Source organism: Canis lupus, chromosome 8, assembly GCF_011100685.1.
Source record: "Canis lupus familiaris isolate Mischka breed German Shepherd chromosome 8, alternate assembly UU_Cfam_GSD_1.0, whole genome shotgun sequence".
Classification (NCBI taxonomy): domain Eukaryota; kingdom Metazoa; phylum Chordata; class Mammalia; order Carnivora; family Canidae; genus Canis; species Canis lupus.
The window spans coordinates 41,698,219-41,712,107 of NC_049229.1; the positions used below are offsets into that span (position 1 = coordinate 41,698,219).

The 13,889-nt window shown below is 45.8% G+C and overlaps 1 long non-coding RNA gene across 2 annotated transcripts; it reads left to right on the forward strand.

The window, feature by feature from the left end:
* The first annotated feature begins 7,640 nt into the window (after positions 1–7,640).
* Positions 7,641–10,159, forward strand: LOC111097223. 2 transcript variants are annotated; one of them, XR_005362887.1, is made up of 4 exons: positions 7,641–7,802; positions 7,884–7,979; positions 8,267–8,409; positions 8,632–10,159. It is a non-coding gene; the product is annotated as an uncharacterized LOC111097223 (long non-coding RNA). The 2 variants fall into 2 exon arrangements; XR_005362886.1 differs by having other exon boundaries at positions 8,267–10,159.
* Positions 10,160–13,889: the final 3,730 nt, after the last annotated feature.

Sequence of the window (13,889 nt, forward strand, 5' to 3'; positions counted from 1 at the left end):
ACAACACATGTTCATATATACCACACACCCATCACACTCATACACAGCACACCACACACACCCGATATGCATGTACATACTGCACACATACTACATGCACATACATACCACACCACACACACCATACACACATTACATGCACATGCACTCCATGCCACACACACCACATATATACCACAAATACACCACTCATGCACACACATATCACATACAAACATACGCCACACACATCACAGACATAACACCATACATACTATACATACACACCATACCACAAACACTACACCACACATGCCACACATGTGCACACACATCAACATATACACATGCCATACCACACTTATATACACATATACCACACATACACACATACACATAATAGACATTCAACATACAAATGTATACTACACATACCACAAACATACACATCACACATACACACATACTACAATACTACACAGATATACATGTCATACCAAACACACATCATACATACACACACATACCATACCACACATACCTTACATACAACACACACACACACAACACACATATACATACAATACACATACCACATAAACATACACCACACACACCACACCACACACACCACACATCACATATATATACCACACACATACATATACATCACACTATATACACACACAACACACATGCCCACATCATACCATACATACCACACACACAACACAAATGCACACACCATAGCACACATATGACACCACATACCGCACACACCACACACACACACCCCACATATGCACACCACACACCACAGAATACACATTCCACACAATATGCACATATCACAATATTATACATATATACAAAATCATACAAACTATACACTATACACACACCACACCACACATGACACCATACATACATACCACATAAGCACACACTACACATGCACACATACCACATACACTACACACACACATACACACCACACATACACCACATACCCACCCACACCACACATATACCCACACCCCACATACAAACATACGCCATATAGATACCACACCATATACATCACACACACACACACACACATACACACCATACCACACACACACACACCCCAAATACATACCACACCATACATACACACACCACATGCATATACACACACCACACACACACACACACTACACCACACATACCATACATACTACACACACACACATGCGCGCACGCATATACCACACTCCTCTTTCTATGTAGGCCTCTTAAGATCCATTTTTTGACACATTATATCCTCACTCAAGTCTTCTGTCAGGATGCACCAGCCAGGAGTGTCTAATCCATCCCCCATCCCACTCATCTCACATATTCCTCAGAGACCGAGCTACCTCCTCAGCCAAGGTCAACAGAACACACCATCCCCAGCAGCCTTTCAGCCCTGATTTATTAGCTGGGTAATTATGGGAAGCATCTGCATTTTCTTCATTGCATCAGTGATGATCTGCACACATCCACAGAACTAAAAATAAACAGGAGGTCTGACTTGTTTGAAGCTTGGTCAATGTTTATTTTCTCAAAGATTGAACTTCCTTGATGTGGATGGAAAGCTATATGATATGGGCCTTAGATGCATAAACTGTAGTTTATGATTTGAATATATAGGTGTTAGTTCACAGGGACCTTGATCATTTTTTTCTTCCACAAGATGTCACACTGGTCCATTACATTGATGACATTAGCTGACCTAGTGAATAAGAAGTAGCAGACTCTAGAGTTATTGGTCAGACATTTGCATGTCAGAGGGTACAGAACAAATCCCATAAAAATCCAGGGGCCTTTTACCTCAGTAAAATTTCTAGATGTTCAGTGGTGTGAAACATGTCAAGATATCCCTGGTAAGGTGAAGGATAAGTTGCATCTGGTTCCTCCAACAACCGAGAAAGAGACACAGTGTTTTGTGGGCCTCTAGATTTTGGAGTCAATATACTCCTCATTGGGTGTGTTACTCCAACCCATTTACTAAGGGACCCAAAAAACTGCCAGTTTTCAGTGGGCTCAGCAAAGGAGAAGGTCTAGGCTGCTGTCCAAGCTGTTCTGCAACTTGAACAATGATCCAGGAGATCCAATGGTGCTTGAAGTGTCAGCAGCAAATATGCTGTTTGGAGTCCTTGGCAGGCCATTAGTGGTGAATCACAGCACTAGGCCCTTAGGATTTTGCAGCAAAGCCCTGCCATCCTCCAAAGTTAACTATTCTCCTTTTGAGAAACAGCTCTTTGTCTGCTCCTGGACCTCAGCAAAGACAGAACACTTAACCACGGGGCACCAAGTTACCAGGCGACCCGAGCTCCCCATCATGAACCAGACGGCTATCTGACCCACCAAATGGGGAAACTCAGCATGTACTCCATCATCAAACAGAAATCATATATACATGAGCCACTTAAGCAGACTCTGACCTGAAGACAGAATAAGTTACACAGACAAGTGACCCAAATGCTTATGGTCCCCACTCCTGCCTCACTGCTTTCTCTCTTCCAGTCTGCACACGTAGCCTCACAGGGAGTTCCCTGTGATTAGTTGACAGGGGAAGAGAAGTCTCAGGCCTGGTTTACAGATGACTCTGCATGATATGCAGGCACACCTGGATGTGGTCAGCTGTAGCACTGCAGCCCCTCTCTGGGACATCCTTGAAGGCAACAGTGAGGGGAAATCCTACCAGGGGGAGAACTTTGGGCAGTGCATCTGATTTTTCATTTTGTTTGAAAGGAGAAATACCAGACACCCATACCACACTACACAATTCATGGGCTGTGGCCAATGGTTCGGCTGGATGGTCAGGGATTTGGGACAGACATGATTAGAAAATTAGTGACAAAGAAATGTGAGGCAGAATTATGTGGATTAACTTCTTTGAATTGTGGGAGTTGGGGGGGACATGAAGATATTTGTTTCCTGTGTGAATTCTCACCAAAGGGTGACCTCAGCAGAGGAGAAATTTAATATTCAAATGAATAGAATGACCTGTCCTGTGGATACCAGTCAGCCTCTTTCCCCAGCCACCCCATTGTCACTCATCTGGCCCATGAACAAAATGGCCATGGTGGCAGGGATGGTGGTTATCTAGGGATCAGCAGCATAGACTTCTACTCACCGAGGCCAGTCCAGCTATGGCCACTGACGAGTGCCTAAACTGCTGACAACAGACACACATACCGAGCCCCTGATATGGCACCACTTTCCAGGGTGATCTTCCCACTTACCTGCAGGTAGGTTGATCACACTGAACCTCTTCCATCATGGAAGAGGCAGCACTTTGTTCTTACTAGAATAGACACTCTGAATACAAATGTGCCTGTATAATAATGCTTCTGCTAAAACTGCCACCCATGGACTTACAGAATGCCTGATATGCCATCATGGTATTCCACCCAGCATTGCTTCTGATCAAGGAATTCACTTCACAGCAAAAGAAGTGCCACAGTAGGTCTGTGATCGTGGAATTCACTAGTCTTACCATGTTCCCCACCATTCTGAAGCATATGGTATGATAGAATGGTAGAATGATCTTTTGAACACTCCGTTATAATGCCAGTGAGGTGGCAATAATCTGCAGGGCTGGGGTGAAGTTCTCCAGAAAGCTATATCAACTCTGAATTAGGGTCAATATATGGAGCTCTTTCCCTCCATAGCCAGGATTCATAGGTCCAGGAATCAAGAGATGGAAATGGGAGGGGTGTCTCTCACTATCACCCCTAGTTACTCACTAGAAAAATTTTTGCTTCCTGTTCCCATGACCTTATGCTCTACTGGCCTAGAAGTCTTAGTTCCAAAGGAAGGAATGTTTTCACCAGGACACATGACAATGATTCCATTGAACTGGAAGTTAAGATTACAGCCCCGCCCCCACTTTAGACCCCTTCTGTCCCCAAATCAACAAAGAAGAGAGTTACTGTGCCTACTGGGTGATTGGTCTTTGCTAACAAGGAGAAATTGGGCTGCGAACGCACAATGGAGGTAAAGAAGAGTATGTCAGGAATTTAGGAGATCTCTAAGGGTGTCCCTTGCTATTACCGTGCCCCGTGAGTAAGGCTAGCATAAAACTACAACAGCTCAATCCATGTAGGACTTTCAATGGCCCAGACCCTACAGGAATGAAGGTTTGGATCACCCCACCAGGTAAAGAACCTAACTGAGGTACTTGCTGAAGGTAAAAGGAATACAGAATGGCTAGTGGAAAAAAATCGTTATAAGTACCAGCTATGACCACATGACCAGTTACAGAAATGAGGACACATCTGTTGTCTTTATATAGTAGTTTTTAATATTTGTTAGTTTTATATCCTAGTAATCATGTTATATCAAGAAGAAACATCTTTAAAGGAGTTTACCTCCTCTTCTGGGGAAGGAGTTAGTGTATTTTTGGTAGTATGTAAGATTCTTGTATCATGTTAGGCAGAATTATAGCCTTTTTATTGTCTTTATTTTGGAGAACAAGTATGGTTTGAGGAGATGCACATGGATGCCAAGTTGATGAGGGGTGGACTTTTGATGGTTAATTTTATGGGTCAACATGACTGGGCTACTGAGTGCCCAGGTATTTGCCTAAACATTATTCTGGGAACGTCTGTGAGGGTGCTTCTGGATGAGGTTAACATTGGAATCCATAGATCTGGGTAAAGAAGATTGTCCTCCCCAATGTCGGTAGGCCATATCCAATCTATTGGAAGCCTGAATAAAACAAAAAAGTCAGAGTAAGGGAGAATTCACTCTCCCTGCCTGATTGCCTTGGAGTTGGCACATTGATTTTCTCCTGCCTTTAATTGTAGACTTGGACTGGAACTTATCCATTGGCTCTCCTGGGTCTTTAGCTTGCTGACTGCAGACTGTGGGACTCCTCAGCCTCCAATACCACATGAGTCAACTCCTTATAATACATCTCTATTTTATTTTTTTAAAGATTACTTATGTATTTGAGACAGAGAGAGCAGAGCATAGGAGAACACAAGTTGTGGGGAGGGGCAGAGGGAAAGGGAGGAGCAGTCTCCTTGCTGAGCAGGGACTTTTTTTTTCTGAGCAGGACTCTGATGCCAGTGCTTGATCCCAGGACCCTGGGACCATGACCTGAGCCGAAGGCAGATGCATAACTGACTGAGCCACCCAGATGCCCCCAATAAATCTCTTTAAATATCTGTATACTACTGGTTCTGTTTCTCTGAAGAACCCAGACTAATGTAGTCCCACAATACTTTTAGGGACCCATGAAAATGTTTTAATTTCTTTTTAAATCAGGAGATGAATATAATAATAATGAATATGTAAATATGAGTCAAGGCTGGATTATATTTGCCTTCATGCCAATGTAGTTGTAAAATATAATTTTAAGTGTATTTTTATGAAGGAATGAACCCACAAAGGCACAAGTGCCTAAGTCCCATGAAAACCATAATATGACTCTGCTAACACTCCACAGTGCCCCATCTATGAGGATTGGATGAATGGGGCACTGTCTTTTTACCTGGGACACAACATCTACCATTGGTTCAGTAGATTGACCAGGATGGTGTTTCTGTGACCTTGCACGGATCCTGAAGAAAAGGTTATTTTTGGAGCTGGTGTCTTTGAGTTGTATCTATTAATAGAACTATGTGTGTTTCTAGTGGGAGGTGGGCCTACCAGGCCAGAAAGCTGAGTAAACCAGAATGAGGCGGAGGATAGTAATAGATTCTCCTTTGAAAAGACGATGACTATCAAGGAGCACCTTCCCTACCCCCACCACCAGTTTTCCTCTGTGTCCTGTCCCGGTTCCCATCTAATTAGGTTGACTACTCTCTCCTATAGATCAGAACTAAATATTTAGTAAGCCCACATTGTGTGTCAGATACTCCTCAGGGCGAAGATAAACGACTAGATGCTTACAGCCTTTGCAGGCAAAAAGCCTCATAAACAAGCTGTGAGAGCACAGAGTACAGAGTGCTATGCAAAGGTCTATTTTAATTCTACTTGGTTGAACCATGAAGGCTTCACAGAGGGGGAAGCTCTTGAGCAGAGCTTGGAAGGATAAATATGATTTTGACCACAGATGTAGCCTCAGGGAAAAGGGGAGGGTATGGGCATGTATCCTTCTGTAGGAATGAATTTGTTTGGGATGGTCAGAAATGTGTAGAGCCAACAAAAGTTGCATTAAATGAGCTCTGTAAGTTGTGAGCCAAAAAGTACAACTGTTTGTTCTGTGACAGTGTAAAATGATTTCTTCTAGCCAAAAAGCAAAAAACAAACAAAAACCCCTGAAATAAATGTAAATTAGGAGCACCCTGTCATAGAAGACCTACCATCACCACAAAATATTCTGTGCCCTGAGACCTTTTAGCTCACCTGCAACTTGACAGGAAAAGAAGGGAAAGAAGAGCATTCTAAGCAGATGGCTCGGTGCCAGCAAAGGGGCAGAAGGCCAGGTTCTGGGAATGGCAGGTAGTCCTGTCAAGTCAGAAATGGGAGCATAACAATTACATGGCCCCAGTCAAGCCTCTTATCCCAAATAAGGAAACAGGTGCTAAGACAAGGAGTATCCTTGCCTTTTGTGGGAGGAGGGTGGCCTCTTAGTGATTAAGTGTGATAAACTGTGTATACAGATGTTTCTAGGGCTGTAGCTATAAACATCCTAGCTGATTTATGAACTATATGGTATAATATAGTATAATAAAAAAAATTTTTTTTTGGTCTTTCTTCTGGGTTCCTGGCACAAAGCTCCTAAAACCCTTGTAATTCCCTGATAGGAATGTCTTTTGCTATTCATAATGAGCCCTTTGAACACGCTGGAGTTTATGCTAATGAGGTGACTCAGGGCAGAGTCTCCAGCTAGCTTTAGGATGGGGGCGGATTGCCAGGAAGACCAAACACATGATTATAGGGTGGGAATTTTTCCCCACCTCCCAAACTCTTAAGGATAGAAGAGGGGCTGGAGATTGAGTAATAAAAACTCTGGAACAATGAAATTCTGAGAACTTCCAGGTTGGTGAACACATCAATGTGTTCAGTGAGTGATGTGCCCTGAAAGGGCCTGAAAGCTCCATCCTCCTCTCTCCCCTCATCCTTTACTCTATGTACCTCTACATTTGGCTGTTCCTGAGATGTATCCTTTATAATAAAAAGTGGTAGTCATAAGTAAAGCACTGTCTTTAGTTCTGTGAGTCATTTCAGTGAATTATCAAACTTGGGGGGAGTCATGGAAACCTCTGAATTTATAATTGGTCAGGCAGAAATAAGGGTCAATTGGGGACTCCACTTGCAGCTGGTTGTGGAGGCTGAAAAAATTAAGGCCATTCCACTTTAAGTTCAGCGTTAGCACAAGTACAGCCATCCCAGGCCCCTGTGAATAAGAGCTGAACTTTACCTTACTTCAGTTACAGGAAGAAAACAGCTTACAGCTTAATGTCCTAGGAAGCCCCATATTAGAATAAAAACAGAGCCCAAGCCAAGGGCAGGAAGCCCCTATTAGAATAAGAACAGAGTTCAATGCCCTTGAAGGCCCCATATCAAAATAAACAGAACTTGAGGAATTGCTCCACCCCTTCTGGAGGTCCCCTAGACCAGCCCTTAAAACTAAGCTGAAACCCACCTTGGGGTCCAAGTCCCTCCTCCGCTGTGTCAGGTACACTTGGACCCAAGCTGGAGCTTGTAAATAAACCCTAGTGTGTTTGCATCGGTGTCGGCTCCTTGGTGGTTTCTCGGATTCGCAATCTTGGGCACAACATTTGGGGGCTCGTCCGGGATCCGAGAGACCCCAGGACCCTATCCGGAGGGTTTCACGCGTGGTGAGTGCACTCAACTTTTTCCACCTTTTGCGCGCATATTCTCTGAGAGCTCTAACCTGTAGGAATTCCAATCTGTATTAGGTCGGCATTGGCTTAGGCGGACGCGCTGGCGGGCTGTCGACCCGGGATCTTGAGGAGACGTCCCTTGCCCCCACCGGGAGGACGGGGTCCTCACCTGTAAGGAGGGCCGGCTGCCAGCCCTTCGGGTTGCTTTCTGTTTTGTCTCTGCCGCCTTATTGGAACCTTTGTTACCGTGTTCTTGTTACCCGTTTTGCGTGCTGGTCTGTGTTACTATGTCCTTGTTAACTGTTTGTGCATTTGTCTGTGTTACTGTGTCTTGGTTAACTGTCATAACTGTTTACATAAGGAGATGGAGATTTCAAATTTATTGCATATCAGAATGGCCAACCTTTGGCGTGGGATGGCCCCGAGAAGGAACTTTCCACCTACCTATTATCTTACAGGTTAAGGCCGTGATCTTCAGGGACAAACCAGACGGCCACCCTGACCAGGTGCCCAACATCCTGGTCTGGCAGGACATGACCGGAAATTCCCCTCCTTGGCTAAAACTCTTTTTTACCCCCGAAAGCGCACAACTCGGCTGAAGGTAAGGAGAGACCCCGGGTCCACCGCCGGACTCTAGGGCAGGTCTCCAGGCTGCCGCCCGCAGCCGACCAATCTGGCCGAGGTATATGATGTGAGACAGGGTAAGGACGAGAGTCCAGCAGCCTTCTTAGAGAGAGTCATAGAGGCTTTTAGGCAGTACACCCCTATGAACCCAGAAGCCCCGGAAACAAAGACCGCAATTATCATGGCTTTTGTTAACCAGGCTGCTCCGGACATTAAAAAGAAATTGCAAAGAGTAGAGACACTGGAAGAGAAGAGCTTGCAGGACGTAGTGATAGTAGCAGAATGAGTCTATAATAATATAATAAAGAAAGTCCGGAAGAACAACAAACCAAACTAAGTGACCGGCAGACCCGAAACCTGGCCATGGTCCTGCTGGCCACAACCATGGACAACCCACGGGAAAGACGGTGGCACCTCAAGAAGCTGGCTTCAGGGACAGGTAAGGAGGATGGCCCTGGTCCCCCTCAGGAGCGCCCTAAGCTGAACAAAAACCAATGTGCTTATTGCAAAGAAGAGGGCCACTGGGTAAAAAGCTGCCCTAACAAAAGATCTAAGGCCCCTGCCAAGATCTTGAAAATGGAGGACCTGGACGACTAGGGGAGTCGGAATTCAGCACCCCTCCCCGAGCCCAGGGTAACTCTTAAAGTGGAGGGGCAGCCTGTTGAATTCCTAGTGGACACTGGGGCACAACATTCGGTTTTATTACAACCCCAAGGGAAATTGGCAAACAAGACTTCATGGGTGCAAGGGGCCACGGGCACCAAACAGTACTCATGGACTACCCGAAGAACTGGGAATCTCGGCATGGGCCAGGTATCCCACTCCTTCATGGTCATCGCTGAGTGTCCCTACGTTGTTAGGTCGGGATTTGCTCACCAAGATGGGGGCACAAATTTGTTTCCACCCCGAAGGGGCAAAAATCCTAAACAAGGAGGGGCACCCGATTCAGGTGCTTTTCCTGAGTTCAGAAGACAAATATTGTCTCCTCTAAACGCCCTCAGTCCCAATGACTGACATGGACTGTTGGCTGCCGGAATTTCCCGAAGCGTGGGCAGAACCTGAGGGAATTGGGCTGGCCCGGCACCCACCGGCCATAACTAAAGCCGGGGGCCGACCATGTCAGGGTGCGCCAATACCCCATGCCTCTCATCTCCCTAACCCAGACTGGGACCCCCGTCTGCATGACTGTCAAGAAATTTTGGCACAGGTGCATGGAATCAGAGCTGATCTCCAGGACCAGCCACTGTAGAATGCGGACACCACCTGGTACACAGAAGGCAGCCGTTCCATCTGAGAAGGAATCGGATGCGGGGGCTGTAACCATGGAAACGGAGACCCGATCGGGGGGCACCGACCCTGCCGGACACCCCCAACTATACTGATGCTGATTTACACTGGATCAAATGCTTGCCCATGACCCAGTGCTTGCGTGGCTGGTGGAGGGCCGCAGACTCCAGCATCATCCTGCCAGAGGAAGTAGGATGGCGAGTCCTATCCAGAATGCATTGAAGTACTCACATGGGAACAAGGAAGATGAAAGACCTCATACGACATGCAAAGATCACTATTAAAGACTCTGGAGCAAAGATGGAGCAGATTGTGGCGAGCTGCCACCCATGCCAGTTAACTAATGCCACCGCCCATGGATCTAACCCTGCTCCGAGGTGACCGCCCAGGAGCCTACTGGGAAGTGGACTTCACTGAGGTAAAACCTGGAAAATATGGATACAGGTATTTACTAGTGTTTGTAGATACTTTTTCAGGATGGACAGAGGCATTTCCCACCAAACATGAAACAGCACAGACCGTGACCAAGAAACTGCTAGAAGACCTCTTGCCGAGGTATGGTTTTCCTGTTAAAATTGGATCAGACAACGGCCCAGGATTCGTCTCTAAGGTAACACGGGGAGTGGCACTAGTACTTGGGGCAGATTGGAAATTACATTGTGCACATAGGCCCCAAAGCTCAGGACAGGTAGAGGGGATGAACAGAACATTAGACCTTAACTAAACTAGCCCTGGAGACTGGCAGGGACTGGGTGACTCTTCCCCTTCGCCCTATATAGGGTGAGGAACTCCCCATATAAGAGGGGACTGACTCCGTACAAGATCATGTTCGATCGTCCTCTACCTATTATCCCCAATTTAAAACCTGAGGTACTTGCTGAATTTGATGATCACCAACTTCTTTTCTCCCTCCAAATGTTACAACGAACCCATGAGCAGGTGTGGCCTAAGATGAGGGCCCTTTATGAGACTGGGCCACCCCCGGACCCCCATCGATATCGACCAGGTGACTGGGTGTACGTGTGGAGATACCAACACCAGACACTTCAACCTCGTTGGAAGGGACCTTACATCATGATCCTGACCACTCCCACCGCTCTCAAGGTCGATGGGATTACTCCCCGGGTCCACTACACCCACGTCTGGCCAGCAGACCCACACGCCGTTCTCAAGGACTTTGTTCCAGAATGGAAAAGCCAACCAGACAAGGACAATCCCCTAAAGCTAAGACTGGGCCGTTCTCACTTACTTCCCACCTCCAAGACTCCCTAGTCTGAGGTTGTCCTTCAACGTAAAAGGGGATTAGACTTAGTCTTCTTACAACAAAGGGTGTGTGTGGGGGGTTATGTGCTGCCTTAAACGTAGGATGTTGCTTCTTCACTGGAATGTAAATGGGAGCGAGAACAGCAACAAGGTTGGTTAGAATCTTGGTTTAATCATTCCCCCTGGCTCACTCTGAGAGCACCCTGGACCCATGATTGGGTCCTTCCTTAGGTTCCTCTGAGAGGGGGAAATGTGGAGGCTGAGAAAATTAAGGCCATTCCACTTTAAGTTCAGGGTTAGCACAAGTACAGCCATCCCAGGCCCCTGTGAATAAGAGCTGAACTTTACCTTACAGAAAGAAGACAGTTTACAGCTTAATGTCCTAGAAAGCCCCATATTAGAATAAAAACAGAGCCCAAGCCAAGGGCAGGAAGCCCCATATTAGAATAAGAACAGAGCTCAATGCCCTTGAAGGCCCCATATCAAAATAAACAGAACTTGAGGAATTGCTCCACTCCTTCTGGAGGTCCCCTCGACCAGCCCTTTTTTTTTTTTTAATATTTTATTTATTTATTATTCATGAGAGACACACACACAGAGAGGCAGAGACACAGGCAGAGGGAGAAGTAGGCTCCATGCAAGGAGCCCGATGTGGGACTCGATCTCCAGGATCCTGGGTCTCCAGGATCACACCCTGGGCTGCAGGCGGCGCTAAACCGCTGCGTCACCGGGGCTGCCCCTAGACCAGCCCTTAAAACTAAGCTGAAACCCACCTTGGGGTCCAAGTCCCTGCTCCGCTGTGTCGGGTACACTTGGACCCAAGCTGGAGCTTGTGAATACACCCTCGTGTGTTTGCATCGTTGTCAGCTCCTCGGTGGTTTCTCGGATTCACAATCTTGGGCACAACACTGGTATTTTTTTTTTTAAGATGTTATTTATTTATTCATAGAGACAGAGAAAGAGAGAGGCAGAGACACAGGCAGAGGGAGAAGCAGGCTCCATGCAGAGAGCCCGACATGGGACTCGATCCAGGGTCTCCAGGATCACGCCCTGGGCTGCAGGTGGCGCCAAACCGCTGTGCCACTGGGGCTGCCCACAACACTGGTATTTAAAGTAGGGACAGTATATGGGACCAAGTCCTTTAGCTTATGAGATCTGATGTTAACTCCAGGTAGATAGTGTTAGAACTGAATTGAATTGAATTGTTGGACATGTAGGTGGTGATAGAGAATTGGAGAATTAATGTGGAAAAACAACACATATTGGTGTTGGAAAAAAACACATGGGAGTCAGGAAAAGAAACATGCATATAGAAATTGCGATTCATAAGGAAACATCATCAGCTTGGTTTAAAGAAGACAATTTACAAAGCAGCTCATGAACTTCACTTTGCTTATGACTAATGCAAAGACTTTTTGGCTTTAGACCCAACCTATGAGACAAACAGTCCACAAAACCTGGGCATCCCAGGAAAAACTCTATCTTCTCTTCATTTTATGGCAAGCTGGGAGGCTCAGATAGAGGCACTGCAGTACACAATGTCCCCCAATTCCTATCCTCTTTGTCCACTGGGCTGGTATCAGAGGAGGGCTCCTAGGGCTTCATGGCCTGGAAGCTCACTGAAGGCAATTCTTTGTGGAGAGATGTGGAAGGAGGATGAAGGACCCCAGGCTCCAGACTTCTTTTCCACAGATGCCCTCCTTGCCTTTGAGCAAGTTGTTTCCATCTTGGCCTTCGTGTTTTCTCATCTGTAAAATGAAGAGTACTGGACTTGATGATTTGCTAAATTCCCCCCAGCACTAAGATTGGGATCCATGGCTCTAACCTATGGAGGATACCCAGAGATTGCTGGAGGACACCGGGAAGGAAAGGACATGGGATTTATCACATTGAATTGCAATGAGTGTTGAATAAAAGAATTCTTCAGAGAAGAACACAGCCCCAAATTATTCCCACCCCTGTCCTGAGCCATATGCCTTCCATGAAATAAAGAGAAACAGATAGGGTTCTGCCCCCAGGTCAGCAGAAGCTGTGCACTGAGTGATTAGAAGGGGGTGCCATCAAGCATCTTATCCTTTGGATCTTGGCTTCCCAGTGTGACCTTTCTCAGGAGGGGCACCAAGATCACCATTCATTACATTTTCAAAGGCCTGCTAGTCTGATGAACCATTAAGACATTGAAAACCCATTTGATATGCACATGACACAAAGGAGGGAGGGAGAGCTTCTATGCTGATGGTAGAGTTAGGATCCAAAAATATGTCTGCTGAGTGAAAGATGGGTTGAAGCTAACAAGATTATGTTTAATAGGGAGAAATGAGAATCCCAAGCTCAGATCTAAAAAAAACCAGCTAGATCAGGGGTTGGCAAACCATGGCCTGCATGCCAAATCCAGCCTGCAGCCGTTTTTGTAAAATTAGATTTATTGGAACACAGCCACGTTCATTTGTTTATATACTATCTGTGGCTGCTTTCACGCTACAGCAGCAGAGTTGAGTAGTTGTACAGGGATCGTATGGTCTACAATGTCTAAAATATTTGCTATCAGAGGTTACTGGAATTAGATAAGGAAGTCCAATTGGAGAGATTTGAATTTATGACAGCTCAAGGGAAAAGGTTAAAAAAAAAAAAGAGTGTGTGATCATTTAGTCTGCATTAATAGCATTAAATGTGAAGACAAGGAATGTATTAGATAATTAGTCTCCTTTAGATGTATTAGATGAATGTATTAGATAATTAGTCTCCTTTAGATGTATGTGACCAAAAGTAATACAGAATTAGCTCAGCACAGGAGAAACGTCCTGGAGGGACACTGTGGTTGTGGTATTGAGCAGAAAACAAGCCCTAGAGAAGGTGATGAGTATCAGGAGCAGTTTAATCTGGAACTTTCCCCATCTCTCCCCCTCC